Source organism: Delphinapterus leucas, chromosome 10 (genome assembly GCF_059928025.1).
Source record: "Delphinapterus leucas isolate spDelLeu-1000000601 "Yukka" chromosome 10, BTC_Dleu_Yukka2, whole genome shotgun sequence".
NCBI lineage: Eukaryota > Metazoa > Chordata > Mammalia > Artiodactyla > Monodontidae > Delphinapterus > Delphinapterus leucas.
The window spans coordinates 28,369,870-28,391,463 of record NC_143138.1 but is presented as its reverse complement, the minus strand read 5'-3'; positions in this window follow the sequence as shown (position 1 = coordinate 28,391,463).

Below are 21,594 nucleotides of genomic sequence, written 5' to 3'. Positions count from 1 at the left end.
TTGAAGTATAGCTGATTTACAATGTTGTGTTAGTTTCTGCTGTACAGCCAAGTGATTCATTTATACGTATATATACATTCTTTTTCATGTCCTTTCCCATTATGGTTTATTGCAGGATATTGAATATAGTTCCCTGTGCTATACAGTAGGACCTTGTTGTTTATCCTTTCTCTGTATAATAGTTTGCATCTGCTAATCCCAAACTCACTCCCAATCCATCCCTCTCCCACTCTTCACCCTCCTTCTTGGCAACCACAAGTCTGTTCTCTATGTTTGTGAGTCTATTTCTTAGATAAGTTTATTTGTGTCGTATTTTAGATTCCACATATAAGTGATATCATATGGTATTTGTCTTTCTCTTTCTGACTTACTTCACTTAGTATGATAATCTCTAGGTTCATCCATGTTACTGCAAATGACATTATTTCATTTTTTTATGACTGAGTAGTATTCCATTGTATACATTTACCATATCTTCTTTATTCATTCACCTGTCGATGGACATTTAGGTTGTTCCCATGTCTTGGCTATTGCGAAAAGTGCTGCTTTGAACATAGAGGTGCATGTATCTTTTTGAGTTATAGTTTTATCTGGATATATGCCCAGGAGTGAGATTGCTGGATCATATAGCAACTGTAGTTTTTTGAGGAACCTCCATACTGTTTTCCATAGTGGCTGTACCAATTTAGATTCCCACCACCAGTGTAGGAGGGTTCCCTTTCCTCCACACTCTCTCCAGCATTTGTTATTTGTAGAGTTTTGATGATGGCCATTCTGACTGGTGTGAGGTGACACCTCATTGTAGTTTTGATTTGCATTTCTCTAATGATTAGTGACGTTGAGCATCTTTTTATGCGCCTGTTGGCCATCTGTATGTCTTCTTTGGAAAAATGTCTATTTAGGTCTTCTGTGGTGGCTACTATTCTTGATATTCCAGGTTCCTGTTATTACAGGGAGGAGAAGTAGGCGTAGTCCTTCAGAGCAGGCTCCAGTGATAAAGGAGAAAGAAAACACCAGTGCAAACTGAGGAGCAGAATATAAGGTAGCTTTGAAGAACATGGTGTGGAGGGGAATAAGGAATAAAAAGAGATTCCAGATGGAAAAAAATACAGACACTCACACCCAGGGAGTACCAGGTTTTATCTGATGAGTCAGAAAGGAGCTCTGTGGTGGACTGGACCACCATGCCCCAGCTCTTGTGGATGACTTGATGCTTCGACTTATCTGATGAGAGGACTGAGGTTAAAGTAATAGTCTCCCCCTGTCTGAAGCTGTAAGAGGGCAAGGTTCTCAAAGTTACCAGGGGTTGGGGAAGGCAAAGGAAAAGACACTAATCAGAGGAAAACTGTCATGTCCAAGAGTCGGTGAAAGCCCTAAAGGAATATTACCATCTTCTAAATGTTTTCTATTTGTCGTCAAAACAAAATCAGTTCAGACATGTCTTCATTAGGGTGTGAAGAGAACTTTATCTCTCTGACCAGATGAGCTTCCTTTGCCGCCTCAATTTATGCCCTGTAACTTACTGCTGAATCTAAGAGTAGAAGTTTTGGTTTGACAGATTATTTCTCCTCCTTCTTCTTCTTCTTTAGTATCATATAAGAGAGTGAAGGCCTATGACATATTTCACGTTTTATTACCATTCACACTCAAATATAAGAAGTTTGTTTTTTAACAGATTTTCACTTAGAAAAAAAGCAATATAGAATATTCTGTTTTACTTTCTTAAGTTTTTGTATTTGCTAAAAAAAGTATCCAATAAAGGCAAGTTAGAATATCATCTTTTATTTACAGTATTATTTAAAGATAGATGGCAAACTTTGCTTTTGAACTGACTGTTTTCCGCAATATAATGCACCTTCAAGAAGGAAGCATTCCTGCAGTTTTATTTTTAAGTGGCAGTTCCTCACATTCAGCTACTGTGTCTCACCTAATGAATGACCTGATGCAGAAGAAAATGTGGAGAACTGCTGTAGAGGGATAAAATGTGGAGATTAGAATTAAAGCAAAGACTGGATAATTTTCCCACTGCTTTTCACTAGCAAACAGGGCTCTTTTCTCATGGAGAGAGTAAAAATCATATTAGGATATTCCAGTCATGGGACTTTTTTCATGGCACCAAAAGTTACAGGAATTTCAATTACCCAAGCTTGTGTCAAGGCTGTGATTTCACAAGGACACTTTAAAAGATTAAAGCAGTAATAAACCTGCCAGAAAGACTTCACATGGGCTAAGGCTAAAACACTTTATCATCGTTAAGAACAACATCTTTCTACCCATACTAGATGGCAAGCCTTGGTACACTGGAAATAGAACATCAAGAATAACCTACATTGAGAAGAAAAGATAAACTGTGGTTACTTGCTTAGCTGCTGGATGAAATTAGACCATCTGTGTATAAAGAGAATCTCTATGCAACTGACTATATGATATATACAATGGGCAATGAAAAGAAATTAAGGATACAGTGTCTGTCTTTATATAACTTTTAATTCAGAAATCAAGATTGACAAACAGGAAATCATCACCATCATCATGATTATATAAGGTAAGGTAGACCTGTAATAGCTTACAAAAAAATTGAATATTATAAGCTGTGGTAGTAGAGGCTGCTACTCACTGTTTGAGGGGCTGATATAGGGCTTTGAGGTAGGTGTCTTGAATAGGCAGAAGGAAGATATTGGAGAACAGTGTAAAAAAGACATCTAGATTAGAATAAGTTTGCAGAAGTGTCGGATGTGCAGAACACATACTGTAATAGTATTTGTAAGGTAAGGCCTGTTTTATGGTATGGGAAGTGAGAAGGTGAGAAAGGTGAAAATAAAAGGATATTTTTTTAATTTATTTATTTTCGGCTGCATTGGGTCTTTGTTGTTGCACATGGGCTTTCTCTAGTTGTGGCGAGCCCGGGCTACTCTTTGTTGTGGTGCACGCGCTTCTCATTCCAGTGGCTTCTCTTGTTGCGGAGCACGGGCTCTAGGCATGCGGGCTTCAGTAGTTGTGGCTCGCGGGCTCTAGAGCGTAGGCTCAGTAGTTGTGGCGCACGTGCTTAGTTGCTCCACAGCATGTGGGATTTTCCCGGAACAGGGCTCGAACCCGTGTCCCCTGCGTTGGCAGGTGGATTCTTAACCACTGCGCCACCAGGGAAGCCCTAAAAGGATGTCTTTCCTGGACTCCAGACACATGGCTGTAAGTTTGATGTTAGTCAATGTAGAAATAGTATGACCTCTGAATTAATAGAAGACTGAAAACAGAATCCAGAGCCCTAAGGGATGAGAGTACACTCAGGAAAACAAAACTGGCACTAGATATTTCAAGACAGTAGATTCATTCCAGGATATTAGGAACCTATTATCGCGGGGTAGGAGGGTGAAGAAGGAAAAAGTGAATGCTGAGGTAGCCAAGGGAAATATCTTTGGGGTAGAAAACATTTCATACTCTGCAGCTAGGAAAACAAAATGGAAAGGATTGGGTTTCAGAAATTTAGAGAGGTCATGTAAGGTGATTTCAAACCACAAAGGAGAGAGCATTAGCCAGCCGCTGCAACACCCTGTGGTGACATCTGATGGGCTTGGCTCCAGGAGTGGTAAAAGAAGCTGGAGTCTGTGACCAACTGCTGGTGTTGGGACAAAGAGACACAGTTGGTGTGATAATACTGGGAACAGCAAGAAAGTAGGAAGGTGGTATCTTCTCTCCTTTTGCCATCCACTCGCCTACTAAAGCCCACTCTTGCTAGAACCGAACAAAACTCTACCTGACAAAAAAAATCTGTGAAATGTAGCTCCAGCTTCAGAGAGAAGAATGTAAAATGTGGACCTTGCCTGAAAGACTATGCATGGATAAATAACAGGCATGCAGGATGTCTTTCTGGATAGGGAATTAAGAGATACAAACTATTATGTATAAAATAAGCTACAAGGATATACTGTACAAAGCTGAGAATACAGCCAATATTTTATAATAACTATAATTGGAGTGTAACCCTTAAAAATTGTGAATCACTATATAGTACTTATGTTGTACACCTGTAGCTTATATAATATTGTACATAAACTTTATTTCAAGAAAAAAATTCAAGAAAAAAAAAAGAATGTCTTTCTGTACTTCCTTAATGATTAGATGTTGAGTGATAACCTATGAAAAGCAATAGAAGTGAAATGTATTATCTTCAATTGATATTCATCATACCCTTGAGAACTCAAAAGAAGTGGGCTGTTGCTTCCTGGTCTGGCTAACGTTTCTGATGTGTGTTCAAGTGTTATTTGAGAACAGCAAGGCAACTGTGAGGGAGGTCAATTTTTAAAACTCCCGGACTTAAGGATTTTCACTTGCTTCTGCCATGGATTTTCTCTTCTTGCCTTCCTCAGTTTGGGACTATTTCTCTATCTCTCTGACCCCCTTCCCTGCTCATCGATATAAATGATTGAAGGCATTCTGTTGATTCCCATTTAATAACCAGCAGCATGGATTGATGGCCACATTAAGGCTGTGTGCCTGGGAGGAAAGGAGTGGACATAGTGCTGGGCAATGAGAGCCAAGAAGAAATAGCTTATTACTTTCTCTGTTAGTTTTGTTTCTATAGTAGAAACACATTAGAAAAACAAAGTATTAATATATGAGAGTGGTAAACCCATATATCTAGATATTAGTCTCTAGACATGTATAACAAACTTCCTTCCTTTTTTCCTTCTTTCTTTCTTTCCTTCCTTCCTATTTTTTCCTTAATACCTGCCTTCCTAGTTTACCTTAGCAATTGTATTTAAAGTCCGCTGCTAGGGAACATGGAAATATAAAAAATAAGAAATGGCCCCTGATCAAAAGAACTTTATAGTATTATTGGGTTAAAAAGGCTTGTAACCAGTAAATGGAGAAAAGTAGTTGCTCATGCTAATTTCTGCGAAGACAGACAATGAGAGAAAATGTCTGGAAGGCAGGCATGAGATGTGGAGGGAAGCAGGGGGAACTGAGGCTGAACGAGTAACAGAATACCGGTTGTGTTGAATTAGCTATTATCCTGAAAGCAACAGGGACTTACTGAGGGATCTTAAGCCAAAGAATGATATGATATTTGAATTAGAGAAAGACAACTCTAACTGAGGAAGGAATAAACCAGAAGGAATGAGACAGGAAGCAGAGATGTTAGCAAAAAGACTACTGTAAAAATTCAGACGAAAATGTCATTGCGGTGTCTGCAACGGGCCTCAAACAGGACAGTATATAAGCAGCCAGTCACCACTAAGATATGTATTTGCTGCCTGATATGTATGGGGGGAAAAAGGGAGAAGAGAGTTAAGTTTCCTGCAAGAATATGGGTGATGAGTCAACAGGCAGGGGATTGATAAGGCCGCAGTGCCTTCCCTGTTCTGTGCAGAGCTTTGTAACACCGGACTCCATTGCAGAGGGAACCACAGGGAAGGCAGGAGTGTTCTAAAGTCTAAGGGATGTTGGTAGTTGGCTTTTTATTGGCCCTTGGGAAACAGTGCTCTGTCAGAGAAGCATCTTCTGAGAGAAGAAATAGAGTTCAGGTGTAGCCCAGGATACCCAGCGGCAGAGCGGACTCCCGGGGGCACATCAGATGCCTGGTGGCCTCAGCAGGAGAGCACCAGCAGTCAGCAGAGGGGATTCCCCTGAGAGCACATATAAGGTATCCTCTAAAACATTCCCCAAATATGTGGAGATCGAGGCTCTGTAGTTCTAATAAACAACCTAGATGATTCTTATGTGCATTACAATTTGAGAACCATTAACGTAGATCTTGTCTTGCTGTTGAAATATTTACTGTTCTTTAGCTGGTACCTCTCTTGCCTGTTTGTGTTAAAATAGCAGCAACAATATCCAGACTTTTCTTGATGCTTCATGTTTTAATGTTCTTCTGTCTCTTAATCACCTGTTCCTAATGGGAGAGGCAATTATACCTGACTTCCAATAAAAAAGTCACCAGGGACCATATTAAAGATCCTTACCTCACCTACAGATTCCCAGCCATGGTGCATTTTTTTGGGCTTACTTCTTAAGGCCAAAGTCCATATCCAAAGTATCTGGACCCCAGTGACATATGATAAAGCACTAAGGGAGCATAGATTATCTATCAAACTACAACTAGGACCTACAACCGTATGCTTGTTGTTACAAGCATAGCTTTTCATTCAAATAATGTCTCGGTTTTGACAGGTAATCACATCTCATCCTTTTAAGGAGCAAATATATAAATTTGCTGCCTTTACCTTTGGAAAACTCATACTGGAAAAGTCAACTCACGTAGTCTGGAAAGAAGGGCATAGGTGTTAACGGCGTGTAGGGCACAGAGCACGGGGCACATCCTTAAAACAACAGAGTTCCTTAGTAGCTAGGCAGGAAGAGAGAACGCTCACACTTTGAGATTCCTCTGTGTTCTCTAACCAGTTGAGAAGGCAAAATAGGAAAGAGTATCGAGACAGAAGCACTGGTGAAGTGTCAAAAGCTTCAGTGAGTGGAGGATCAGGTCTAAAAAATGCTCAGTTATTCAGCAAATGGCAAGTCGTTACTGAACTGGAATAAAGCAGTTTTCATGAAATGAAAAGAGCCGTAGGAAGAAAGAGATTTGACAGTGTATTAAGGAGTGTGAAAGTAGAAACAGTAATTATTTTAATCTATTATGAAAGTATAGACCTGAATTAATGACAATAATAGATAATAATAGCTAATCCCTGTGTTATGCCATCTCTTCTTTAATCCTCACCACAACCCTAGGGCAAGTGTACTAGTATTATCTCCATCTTAAAATGAGGAACAGGAAAATTACAGCTAACTATCTTGCTCATGATCACAAAGCAATTACATGGACTGTTAGGAATTTAAACCAGGGATATTTGAGGGTTTTTTACCACTATGCTATTAACACCATAAAATCTGGAATTACTCTTGATTTTGAAACACATTTGGAAATTTATTTGCACTTTCTTATTGTGAAGGAACATGTTTGTAATTATTTCTTTCCCTGCAGAATAGCAGTATGACATATAGAAAGATTCCCTAAGTCTTATACATAAACGCACTTGGGATAATAAGAGTACTGCATAAACTCAAAAAAGAAATACATTTTCCCCCTGCAAGTCCAATTTTATCTGATAAGAACTTTAATTTGAATGGTGCTTATACATTTATATCCCATCATTGTGTGCCATCTCCATGTTAAAAGCTGCTCTCCACTCGCTAGAAAGCCTTATCTGAAGAGGCTACCCCAAGAGTCATGTTAACAACAGACAGAAAAGTTTCTGCCAAGGCAGACATTTATAATTGTATGATGAAATATTAATTCCCCCATATCAGAAAGGCTCTGGGGAAGAAAAAGTCTCTTACAGAGGAAAAAATGTATAATATTCAGAAGCAGAGGTGAAGGGAGGCTTCAAGTGGAAAGAAAATTTTTGAATTTCTCATTAATTTATACTAAAAGATGGGGAAATTCTTTTGATATTTCCCCCTCTGATGTGAAAGCATTTCAGTCTTTCTGAAAGCATTGATCTTCAGAAAGCACAGTCTTGAGATAAGTCTTTCTCAGAGAAAGACAAGTACTGTATGGTATCACTTATATGTAGAATCTGAGAAGGTCAAATCTGTAAATGCAGAGTAAAATGGTGGTCACCAGAGGATGGGGTGAGGGAACAGGACAGATGTTTAAGGGTACGAATTTGTAAGGAGTAGTAAATAAGCCCTAGAGGTCTAATGCACAGTATAGTGAATATAGACAATATTATACTATAATTATCAACTAGAACTTAATTATTCAACCACTAAAAAGAAAGTAATTATGTAACATGATAGAGGAGTTAATTATTACACAATGGCAATGATATTACAATATATAAATGCATCAAATTAACATGTTGTATACCTTAAATTTAAATCTTGTATGTCAAATATTTTTTAATTAAAAAAATTGAAAGATGGGCTTCCCTGGTGGCGCAGTGGTTGGGAGTCCGCCTGCCGATGCAGGGGACATGGGTTCGTGTCCCGGTCCGGGAAGATCCCACATGCCGCGGAGCGGCTGGGCCTGTGAGCCATGGCCGCTGCGCCTGCGCGTCTGGAGCCTGTGCTCCACAACGGGAGACGCCACAACAATGAGAGGCCCGTGTACCGCAAAAAAAAAAAAAAAAAATTGAAAGAGTGAAAGCACAGAGTCTTTTTTTGTTCTTTCCAAAATGGAAGTCATTGGGAAAGCCAAAGATACATATAGCATGATTTCTCAAAACTGCCTGTTCTCCATGATGGAGTGTGGGCACACAAACCATTATAAACATTCTCCCTTAAGAGAACACAGAAGCAAAATCTTTCAAATCAAAGAGGAACTAAAGGTGACCTAAAATAACAGGAAACACGAGCCAGGGGGTGAGGGTGCCTTAAAAACCAAACTAGACAAGCAAAAACAGCAGACAAAACATTGTGAGTTCCAACTTGTGATATAAATTTGGATCTTGGAAACACTGTAAATAGATGTATGAAATCATCAACTTGTTTAGTCAGACCATCAAATTATATCAAGATTTAGAGGAGAAAAATTAGATTGCAAAAATATCCCAAAAATGTTATTTCATACTCATTAATTCTTAAGGTTAATACATCAATGCAGAACTAATAAAAAAAGCAGATTAAAAAATCCCCCCAAAATGCCTTAAGATTTGATTCTGTTTCAAACCATCTGAAGAAGAAAGAACTTTGATTTTTGCTGTGCTTTAGTAAAATATCAAAGAAGGGCTTAAAATATAATAGTGACTTTCCCAAGAAAATCAGAGACAATGGTACTGTTTCTTCTGTCAACTACAAGCTGAGAAGGTTGTGTCTCTAATAACTACAGTATATTGTTTAAAATTCACCCAATCTTCAGTGTATTAATTTTAATTGTATCTAATACTGATGGCTTATTTGAAACAAAAAATTTTCCAGATAATTTATTATTTCAGAGTTCTAAAATAGTATATAATATTCATTTCTGAAGATTATTTTATCAGCGGATATTAACTCACTTGTAAATAAATGTAGTTCACCCTTTTGGAATACCTTAAAGGTTCCAATCTACTAAACCACGAAAGAAGGCAAAGAAAAATTAGCCTTTAAAAACATTTTGATGTCCGCGTCTGGGTCCTCCGCCACCCTCGGCGCGGGGGTGGGCCAGGGGCCTCAGCCGGTCGCGGCCCTCGTGATCTTCAAAAAAAAAATTTTTTTTTTTGATGAATAAAGTCTACCTTTTATTGAATCTTGAGCTACATTAAATTGCTAGCATTGCCGAGTGCTAGTAAAACGCTTTTGGATCAATGTGAATTCGTTTAACTACGGATGGTGCCTCATAAAATCACCAATGGTGAGGTAAATTGCATCTTTGCTTTCTTTGATCATGTTCATATTCTTATTTAGCAATTTTGAAATTACTTATCTTTTCCATGACCGTCAGTTGCCAATCTCAAAAGATCGTATAACTTGATAACATCACAATGACCGGCCATCCCACGTATCACTAAAACTGATTTACACAAAACATAAGTTGGAGATACATATGAGGATTCTAATTTTTTTTTTTTCCTTCTTTTTGCTGCATGCGGGCCTCTCACTGCTGTGGCCTCTCCCATTGCGGAGCACAGGCTCCGGACGCGCAGGCTCAGTGGCCATGGCTCACGGGCCCAGCCGCTCCGCGGCACGCGGGATCCTCCCGGACCTGGGCACGAACCCATGTCCCCTGCATCGGCAGGCGGACTCCCAACCACTGCGCCACCAGGGAAGCCCTCTAATTTTTTTTTTAATACATGGCAGAGGAGAATGAAGAAATCTGAGTATGTAGGTTACCACAAGAATCTATTTTTTTTATATGAGCTGGTCCTACTTCTTTTATTTTAGGAATAGTAACAGAGTTGAGAGATTTGATTTTTTTTTTCAATTTCACCTTGGTTCCCCAGATAACACCTTTAAAATGATCATTTACTTTAATGTATTATAACTGTTTTGTGGGAGTAGAATAGGAGGATTTCAACTCATCATAGCAGAAATAGAACATTTTAGAAATCTAAAACAGAGAACTCATGTACTGCTCTCTGCACTGTTAAGTCACATTAATGATTTAAGTCAGAATCAAACACATGTGCCTTTCTTGTTCTTATTTTAATCTGTGATATATGAATAAACCTGTACTTACCTGCCCTTTTTTCTTCCTACAGTCTATCCATCTGCACATCTCAATCATCATGTAGATTCTGACAGACAAAAATACATCATTATTTTTTATATACAAAGATGAGACATTTTCCCCCCAATCAACTTTTAAATACTATACACTGGGTATTTACATATAGTCGAATTATCCTCTTACTCAGTCCCTATGTAATTCTACAGATGTCCATACTTGGGCACAGAGTACTTCTGTGATCTTTCAAAGGACTACATAAAACCAGTGATACTGAAAATTTGAACACATGTACAGCTTCTATCTACCTTCCCCCATCTGCTTTCAGCATGAAGTGTGCTCGGAGCTTTCTCCTTATGATGAAGATTGCTCATGCGTTCATTCATCCTCTCTTTCTTCCCACCTTATAATCTCCTTGGTGAGCAGCACTTCAAAGGACTAATGGAATAGAAGAGATCTTGTCCAAATCAGAAAGCAAATACAGTGCTGGAGAAGATAATTCATTACTTCTTTTGACATGGATGTGGTTAACAATGGCTGAATGACCTTCTCCTCTTTTGTACGCGTACTCAACACATATACATATACCAACACATGTCTGCTCACATAGCTTTTTTTCTTTCTTTAGCATTGCTTTCTTGACCTACATCTGTTAAACATATCAAGTTAATTCTTGGAAAAGAGTAATAAAGAAACTCACTATCTCTACATCCACAGCTCAGCTCTTGCAAACATGTATTGAAAACTTTTTATACTTATAAAAAGGATATAAGCTTGAATGCACAGCAACCCTAGTTCAAATCCTAGCTCTGCGCCTTACCTAACTCCCTATGTGCTTGGTAGATGGATGGATAGATTAATGGATAGATGGATGGATGGATGGATGAATATAACATATATGTTGTTCCTCATTACATTCTCTCTCTCTCTTCCATCTTCTAATCAAGCAGGTCTACTAAATGTTTACCACAAAGAGAGAATTATTGTGTACTTTTATTGTATCAGTATTTCTTATTTGGATTCCCTCTACTGCCCCTCCACTTACATTAACCACAGTAATCCTTCAGGACTGAGTTTAAGCCCTGACTCTTCCATGAAGCCTTGCTAGACCATCCTAATCTACAGGACATTTTCCATTTCCTTCTAAATTCTTTTTTTTTTTTAATTATGTATTTACTTATTTGGCTGCACCTGGTCTTAGTTGCGGCATGCAGGATCTAGTTCCCTGACCAGGGATTGAACTCCGGCCCCCTGAATTGGGAGTGTGGAGTCTTAACCACTGGACCACCAGGGAAGTCCCCTTCTAAATTCTTTACACTTATTTTACCTCTCATTTGACATTAACTACCTCTTACTTTCTATATGAGTTTTTGTTTTCAGATATATGTTTGTTTCCCACCCCCCCAATTGTAAACTCTTTCGGAGCAACAGTTGTGATTTCTATTTTTTGTTATCGCCAACATCACTGTGTAGCACAGGCTTCTGTATATGTTGAATTAAAAATAAATATTTCCTGGTCATTATAGCCTATACCTTATTAGGGTTTTAAGACACATCAAGTATGAATAGAATATAGGCTTAATTTGAAATGGTGAAGACGCAAAATCTGTATCTATATATTTCTATATCTGTATGTACAATATATCTCTATCTGTAGTTCTAGTTGGTTATATATATGCATATATAAAATTTTTATGAATATAAACTGTATATTTGCAAAATTTTTATGAATGTAGACTATATATTCTCAGAGGAAAAAACTGGAAATATACAAAATAATACTTAGTGATACAGTTGGGTTTGGAAATATGGATGAATTTATTTTCTAATATATATATTTTTAATACCTCAATTTTTTCCGTTTTTAAATTTTCCTTTTTTTATGGGAGCTGGTACTACTTCCAAGATTGTAATCATTTCATCTTTAGAATTGAACTCCTTCTAAATTTTAAGTTTCCTCAGTTCGTACCAACTCTCTACTAAAATACAAAACATATTAGGAGAATAACATCAAAGATAGTGATGAAATCTTGTCATAGTTAATCTTTAATTGAATCAACAATTTGCTGTGAGTTTGATGCTGTGGGAACCCAGGATATGTTTCACTGGGACTTGTTACTTTTCCTTGCAACTAGCTTTCTCTTTCTCTCACAAGGAATCTAACTCTGCTTCTTGTTTCTGTGTCAAGAGATCTTAACCATTTATGATTCTGTCCTGTCCCAGGTCACTCACTTCCTTCTTTCTGGTGAATTCCAGTGGTGTCTTTGGGAGTAGAAATTAGCACCTGCAGATCAGACCCCTTCCTCTTTCCTTATTTCTAGAAACCAGCTGCCCAGACAGAGCAAGCAGTTTTCATCTGACCAGCTCTGTGCCCTCATGCTCTCAGTATCCCAATATTGTGAAGCCCAAGGTTCTCTATTGTTACCTGCATCTGGTGCATTTATTCTGAAAAATTCTTGGATTTCGAAACAAGAACATATCGGGACCACGCGCTTAAGATGCAATTAGTAATTAAGTATGAGCTTTATCATTAATACAGGCCATTGTTTTATCTCCATCAATTAAAAGTTCTACCTTTTAAATGATTCAGAGTTGGGAAAAACACAAGAGCTTTACATATGACAACCTCTAATCCAGGGGTCCCCAACCCTCCGTACCACGGACCAGTGCCAGTCCTTGGCCTGTTAGGAACCTGGCTGCACAACAGGAGGTGAGCAAGCGAAGCGTCATCTGCCTCTCCCCATCGCTCCCCAAGGCTCCTGTCACCACCTGAACCATCCCCCCCCACCCCCGCCTCCCCATGGCTCCCCAAGGCTCCCGTTACCACCTGAACCATCCCCACCCCCCCGCCCCCGCCGTCCATGGAAAAATTGTCGTCCACAAAACCCATCCCTGGTGCCTAAAAGGTTGTGGACTGCTGATCTAATTTAATACCCTTCACTCACCTATAACTTTTATGTATCTTGTTCATTTATTCACACTTGTTTCGCATATTCATTTTTTCTTTTTCTTCCCCTCACCAAACATGTGGAAAACAATTCCATATCCTTTTGTCCTGGCAGAAAAGAGAATTAGGATTGAATTTTCAGGTGATTTAGTGTGTGTGGGGGGGTATTTCTTGAGTTATAGAGCAGAACAAATACCCTCTTAATCCAATTGCAGAGGATAAATGAGCTATTAAAATATACCACAGAATAGAATTACTAGCAATGTTTTTTTTTTTTTTTTGCGGTATGCGGGCCTCTCACCCCTGTGACCTCTCCCGTTGCGGAGCACAGGCTCCGAACGCGCAGGCTCAGCGGCCATGGCTCACGGGCGCAGCCGCTCCACGGCATGTGGGATCTTCCCGGACCGGGGCACGAACCCGTGTCCCCTGCATCGGCAGGCGGACTCTCAACCACTGCGCCACCAGGGAAGCCCACTAGCAATGTTTTTGCATCCTGATTTTGAGTTTATCTGTATGGTTTCACATAGGAGGAATTGTAAATCCATTTTACCGCATGGAAGCTACATCAAAGACACGGGCCAAAAATAAATGGACAAAGCAGTCCTTAATATCTTTTGAGAGATGAGAGTTACAAATGATTTTTTTAAACAACAATCTGAAAGAGGAGTAATTAAGAAATTGTTAAATTAATATTTTACATATATCTTTATCTGAACTACATTGAACCACATATTCACAGCCTCCAATAATATCTTGATAGTTTTAATCCAAATGAAATAAATTTTTTTTCTATTACCTGGAGGCATTTTTTTTAAGTGAAAGAAGAGTACCTATAAAAACTCACAATTTGCAGTTTCCTACAATAAAAGTCTCAAAGTCTCTTAATTGAATAAGCCATCAATCTCTCTAGGCCTCAGTTTTCTCATCTGTTAAAGTAGCAAATTGGTTTATCAATCTCTTCTAGTAATAACATTCTCTGATTGCAACTGGAGTTATGATTTTATATTTAAAACCCAATTGTCCTTGGGATTTACATTCTATTGAGCTGAATAGTAGTATCTCCTTGAAATTTCCTCTTAGTGAAATCTCCCCAACACCTCTATTTTATAGTATGTCTTTTCTTTAATAGCCAAGGTAATTGTATGATTTTAAGTTGTGAATAATAAAGCCTCTGTAGTGGGAAAGCCTGATGATCAAATAAGGCTATAAAGCTAGGTTTTTTAAAAAGGTTGTTATTTCTTTGTCCTTCAATTGTTATTTCATTTAAATAAAATCACTCACGTATCAGAAACTAAAATAGTAAATACAGGAGCAGTCTTTCATCAGGGATACAAATAGAAAGGTAAATTAAGATTTAGAGCAAAAATGAAGCAGGACAGCTCTATTTTCTAGGCACTCATAATTTTCTGGAGTATTGAAAAAATCAGACAGAATAGGATAAATATGGCAGACCTATCCTGCCTTTAATGTATCAAGGAATAATAACTCAGAAAGGTAGGCAGTATTGTATTTCAAGGAAAATCTTCGATATCAACATTGCCTTTCAGAATTTTGAAGTCAGTCTAACAAAGTGTGAAATGGCTGCTAATGTATTCATGCTTTAGAACTTTAATTCCTGTAGACTTCCATAAAGCTGACTAGTGGTAATCAGGAATTTGTTGTCCTAATAATTACTAGCTCCCTTACTATGTGTTTTTTATTAAATGAAGTATTATACCACTGTTTAAGCATTCAAATCCCAAAAGAGAAATTTTAAACATACATTTAAAGAAATATTTTTGGAGCGCCACATCGTTTATCTTATTATTCATTCACTTAGATTTTCCTTGCTCTCTTTACTATGAATTTATTGAACAAGTGTTCTTTTGAAATCAAGCAACTAGGCAGCTGCTTTCATCTGAATTGAATATTCAGTGGAAAAGGAGAAACCATTTATTTATGTGACATTGAATTGATAGGATTCTACATCTGTGTCCACATTGCTACCACCAAATCTCTTGGTGCAGTTGTAAGTTTAGCAGCCAGTCTGGGTACCAGGGTAGAATAATATATCCTATATCCGTATGTGTTATTATTTGATTAATATGGAAAATACCTGAGAATTCCTAAAATTGCCCCCCAGAGCATTAAATCCACTTCTGTTTTACCCCATCTCTAAGTCCAGAATACTTGGGCTCAAAAACTCAGAAGTTACATCAAATAGACCGACATCACAATCACTTGAACTCATAACATCAGAGGCCAGGCCCAAAGTAGCTGTGTAAGTAGCTGTGTAATTTCTAAATTCATTTAGAAAACTAAATCCCTTGGGATTTGTTGTGGATGGAATTCCGCGGCCCCCCCCCGCCATTCATATATTGAAGTCCTCATCCCCATTACCTCAGAATGTGACTGTATTTGGACATAGTGCCTTTAAAGAGTGAATTAAGGTAAAATGAGGTCATATACGTGGGCCCTAATTGGATATGACTCATATCCTTTTAGGAAGAGGAGATTAGAAGACAGAAGCACATAGGGAAGACCATGTGACGACAGAGAGAAAAGGCGACCATCTCTAAACCAAAGAATCCCTAAAAATGATCCAACCCAGCTGACACTTTGATCTTGGACTTCTAGCCTTCAGAATCATGAGAAAATTAATTTCTGTAGTTTAAATCACCCAATCTGTGTCACTTTGTTATGGCAGCCCTAGAAAACGGATACAGGCATCAAAGTCTGGAAAGTTCTGGTATTTATCTGCCCTCTTTAAGGGACATACCTTCTGGAGCTTTTCTTAATTAAAACCTGTCCCTCATAACAATCTCTGTGAACCTTTAAGTACACTTTGTTACAACCTTATTTGCCTACTACATTAAAATCTGGATTTAGTGGAAAATTTTCACTCATACAAATGTTCAGGTCTCAAGGGTCACTAAAATTTTGTGAATGCCTGAAATCTCTATCTACCTTCCACTTAGTGTAGGGACATATAGGAGCTGTAAAAATGGGCTCACCTCCCCCATTCAAAAGTCAAAAACATGTAGATCTCATGAGCATTTATCCCCCTCAGAAAGGCACAATATACTTTCGCATAGCTTCGTGAAAAGAGTAGTCTACGTAAGTTGATAATAGCTTTCTCCCTCATTTACCATCAGATAATATCCTTGGGACCTAGAGTTTCATTAAAAATTGAGAGGACGGGCATTTTTTAGTGAAAATAAAAGTGTTTCACTTAATATTTTCTAATTACTAAAGCAAGAGGAATGAGTGTTTTTTGCATTATGCCTGGAAGATAATAGAATGGGCTGCATCAGACATAAACAGAAAAGCAAGACCACCTTTTGTGTGTGCCCTGAAATATCCAGGTTAATATCCATGGCCTGGTAATTTAGTAACTCATACAATATTTTATAATTCACATACTTCCACATTTTATCATCTCTAAAATCAGGAAGCATTTTACAATTATAAATGGCAACAGTTTTTTCTTAGAAATCTCTTAAAGTCAATAGCATCTAGATTCCATGAAATATAAAAATATTTCTAAATAGTAAAACTATTGGTTTAAAAGTAAACAAACATGTCTGCCTTTTACTTGGTGAAATTATCATACATCTTTTAATTGTAAATCCCTCCTTCTCTTTAAGAAATCATGCATTTCCAACACCACCATCTTCAAATACTTCCTGCTGATAGTGGAAGGTGCTTTTTCAATCACTGCCCACTCTGGGTAGAGAAAAACCAGGATTCAATTCATCAATGACCAAAGAGAATTATATTTCTAGCCTTACTAACGAAGAACAATTGCTGTATTAAAGATAGAATGTCTCTCCATATCCCTCCTTCCATCTAAGTTCATTTAGAAGACTAAACCCCTTAGGGTTTGGTATGGGCTGAATTGTGTACCTTATCTGAAGCTGGTCATCTGTTAATAATATTTATCTCTCAGTTTCACTTCCCAGCTTCTGAGCACCTTCCAAACTAATAGATGAGCAATCAATCAGCCCGTTCTGAATTTTTGTATAGAAGTGCCTTATAATTAGAAATGGCTCCATACAAAGAGGCATTACATGTTCCACAAATATGAAGGGAATTCATAATGACATAATTAGCTGAAAACTCTCCCCAGCCAACACTGTTCTTTGGGCAATCATTTTATCAATACCCCATAAGAACAGGATTTTTTTTTTAAACATAAAAGCTCTATCTGATAATTTTCAGAGGATGGTTAACTCTTAAAGAATGAATTTTTTAAAAATTTTCTATTAGAAACTTAAAACCCTGTTAAACATAATCTTAAATAAATTGCAATTTAATAATTACTTACATTGTATATATTCTAAAAATGTGCTCTAACATCTTCACTCACTTCAAATATATTTACTGAGTATTGACCATATATTGGGACTCAGGAACACAATATTCAAATCTCTTACCATACCACAATCAAAGTGTTTTCCAAGGCTGGGGTCCCACCTGAAGACTCAGCTGGGGAAGATTCACTCCCAAGCTCACATGGTTGCTGGCAGAGTTCAGTTCCTCATGCATTGGACTGAGGGTCTCAGTTCTTAGCTCACCTTTGGATGGCAGCTGCCCTAAATTTCTTGCTTCTTCAACATGGCAGCTTATTTTATCAAACCATGCAAGCTGACAAAGCCATATGGAGAGTCTCCTAAGAAGATGGAGGCTATAATCTCTTGTACTATAATCACAGAAGTGATATCCCTCATTGTTGCCATCTTTTTGTTAGAAGCAAGTTACTCAAGAGCAGGGGTTATACCAGGCCATGAATACCAGGAGGCTGGGATCATTGGGAGTCATCTTAGAAGTCTACTAGATGGATTAAATAAATAAGTATATTTATTTATAAATATATTTAAATAAATAAGCATACTATAAAATATTGTTACATGTAAAATATCTAAATTTTTTACATAAAATTTATTTTTGAAAACCTCATAAATTTACGCTACCAATTAAAATTCAGGACTACAGGGTTTTTTACTTCTTGCATATTATATCTGTATATGTACATCCTTCTACAAAGCTAATCCTGATTTTCAAGGACATAAAGGAATGAAAGGATAAAGGTTATCCTGCTTACTTTATCACACATTAAGCACACAATAGCATCAGAATAATAATATCATTATTATCAATAATGATAATAATTATCAATGTCAAAATAGTTAGTGAAAAAAGTTATTTTTCACATGCTTTTCTCATTTTCCCTGTATTTTAATAGTTGTACTTTATCTACATTGTCTGAACACGGAACCATTACAAACTAGACTCTTTTCCAACTCTCATGTAGTTTTACTCTACAAGTCCCTTTTATTGAATCTTCACTTCCATGCCTAGAATTTTAAACTGATATTTCTCGAGTTATGTTGGTTGTGTGCGGCTTATTCTGTTGTTGATTTCTCAAGAGGTGCTTATGGGAGTTATATTCCTTGAGTTCTTGGAAGAGTATGCTTAACACTTGAGTGTCAGTTTTACTGCCGTAAAATTCTTCGCTCACATTTTCTTTCATTTGTATTTTCATTTCATTTTGGCATAAAGTGTTACTGCAAAAATAACTGATGGCAATCTAATTTTCTCTCCCACATAAGTTATTTTCTCTTTTTGCCTACATGACCAAGTGATTTTTTATTTTGTTTAAAGTTCAGGAATTTTGTAAGAATATGTTTGGCTGTTGATCTTTCTGGCTTTATAGTCTCAGTTATGAAGTGCCTTCTTTCAGTTTATAGTTTAAATTTTTAAATTTTCCAATAGCTTTTTGAAATAATGGCTTTTAGTATTTATTGTTTTACCTTGCTTTGATTTTCTTCTTCAGGGTTTCTTATAATCCATAAGTTGTTTATTGACTGTTCCCCACATTTTTCACTTTTAGAGAAAATCTTTTTTAACTGTACAGTTTTTTTTTTGTTAAAAAATTTTCCCCTCCTCACCTTCTATTTTTTTTAATGGGTTATCTATTTTAGATGCTCTTGTGTTTCTTCTAATTCAGAATTCAACTGGGAATTATTTGTCTTTTATTTTAAATTCATACCTTAGTCATTTTACATCATTTGTGAGGGTTTTAAAATCTTTTGAAAAATATTTTCATTTTGTGATCTTGGAGAGGATGCTGGCTGAGGTCCTTCATGTAGGAAAGGCAAAACCATAACTGGAATATAAGTTAATGCAGTCAGAAAGAATTACTGACCGTTCCAGGATATAAAGGATCTAATATTGTCAACTTGTCATCAAGCACCTGATGGTCTCCTCTAGAGATAATATTATATTGGGGACTTAGCTTGGAGACCTTTGAATGTTACCTTTTGTGAAGAAGAGTCTTTGCAGATGCAGTTAAGGATCTTGAGATGAGGACATTATCCTGGATTATCTGGGCGGGCCCTAAATCTAACGACAAGTATCCTTATAAGAGGTACACAAAGGAGAAGACAGACAGAAGATAAGACACAGGGAGGAGGTGATGTGGCCAGAAAGGCAGAGATTGGAGTAGTACAACCACAGCTTGAGGAATTTTGACAGGGACTGGAAGCTGAAAAAGGTAAAGAAATGGGTTCTCCCCTAGAGCCTCCAGAGAGAATGTGGTCATTCTGTGAACACTTTGATTTTGGGCTTCTAGCTTTGTTACTGAAAGCTCGGCCTCTCTGTGCACCGGTGCCGAATCAAATCTCGGAGAAAGAGTTTTGGGTGAAGTAGAGAAGGATAGCTTTATTGCTTTGCCAGGCAGAGGGGGGCACACCAGGCTTCTGCCTTGAAAAATGACGGGTGGGGATATGTCCCCACCCAGGAGGATTAGATTAGGGTTCTATAACATGGTTCAAAGGTGGGATCTCTGACAAGATTAGGGTGTGATCAGGGCTTGCTCTCCCTTAATCTCATCTCAGGTGGTCTCCTGATCTTGATGAGCTTCTCTGGTCCCTTTAATCTGGCCTCAAGTGGTTTTCTGGCTGCTCCTCCCTTAATTAGCAACTGTGGGAATCAGCCCTTTGGAACTCAGGGAAGGTCCTGGAGGCTGGAGTCTTGCCCACAAGAAATGGTGGAGGACAGAAAGGCCTCCATGCCTGGGAGCCCCACAGGGCCCCACTCGGTTTCACCTTCATTATTTTGAAAGAATAAATGCCTATTGTTTTAAGTACCAAGTTTGTGGTAATGTGTTATGGAAATCCTAGGAATCTAATGTACCCCTTTCCCCCAATCTTCCAATATTTTCTAGGCCCCCGGCCAATCAGTTAAACCATTTGTTTGTTCCATCTTTAGGAGAATTCCTTTTCACTACCTTTTTCAGTCTCATTCCTGAATGGAATGGTAGCACAACTATAATCCAGTGTCCACGTCACATGGTTCAAGCAGCAGGGCCACTTGCGTGGTAGCATAGTCTTGCAGACCCCTTTCCTATTTAAGGCCTCACTCAAACTGGGTGGTCTTTTTCATAACCTAAGTAATGGGCTGCAGCAAGTATGATTTGTCTTTTAGTACCCACGGAAGCTTGTGTTTCTTTCTTAGTGGTAAAGGTGTGGGATTCAACGGTGTGTTCCTTATTTGGAGGAGATTCCTTAGTGTTTCACAGATCACTGTCTCCTAAAAACTTCACTGACATTGCAAGCCCTTGAATCTTCATGGGTTTTATCTCCTGCTCTCTGGAGTATGTGTGTCTTATTAAAACCTCCAACAGACTTGTCACTGTGGACTCATCTTGTAATAACCTTGTCTCTTCGTTGTACTGTTCCAATTCAGATAGTCCAGATCTAGATGTTTCTAGTCCCCTCTGCTAAGATGACAGAGGACAAAAAAGTTCACATAGCTCTGGGACAAAAACTATAAATGTATTTGGTTATCCATCCACTGAGAATGTAAACTGTCCTTTCTGATAAGTATGGAAAGAACGCATGCATCGGCTCAGTGGTCAAATACAGTACTCCCGAAGTCATGCCAGTTTACTTTAGCAAAGATAACACATCTGGATTAGTGGCTGCAATGGTAGATACCAGTTGGATGACTTCTTGGTAGTCTGTTATCATTTTACAGCTTCTGCCTCAATTTTGTAATGGCCAGACTAGTGAATTAAATGGAAATGTGATGGAACGTTACCGTCACAAGGTTCGGTCTTAAAGGTTAGCTCTAATCTCTATTATAACCCCCAGGATGTGGTACAATTTTTTATTTTATATGGTTTATTAATACCTTGCTGAGAAGGATGAAGTTTTAGAATTCTTCATTTGTCTTCCTCTAATATAATAGTCCTTACCCCACACGCCAGACAACCAAGGTGACGTTTCTGCCAATTACCAAGTTATGTCCACTCTAATTATACATGTGCAGATGAGATGTGACCAGTAGGTGGGGTCACTGACCCAATGTACCCACTGAGTCTAGGAGTCCATTGATAACGGCTCCTCTTATGCTTCCACTCTAAAAGTGGAGCCTTGATTGTGTTTCTGTTCCCTGGTCATCAACATCAGCTCTGGCCACATTCCAAACAGTCCTCAGAATGTTTGGGAATTAGCCTTTA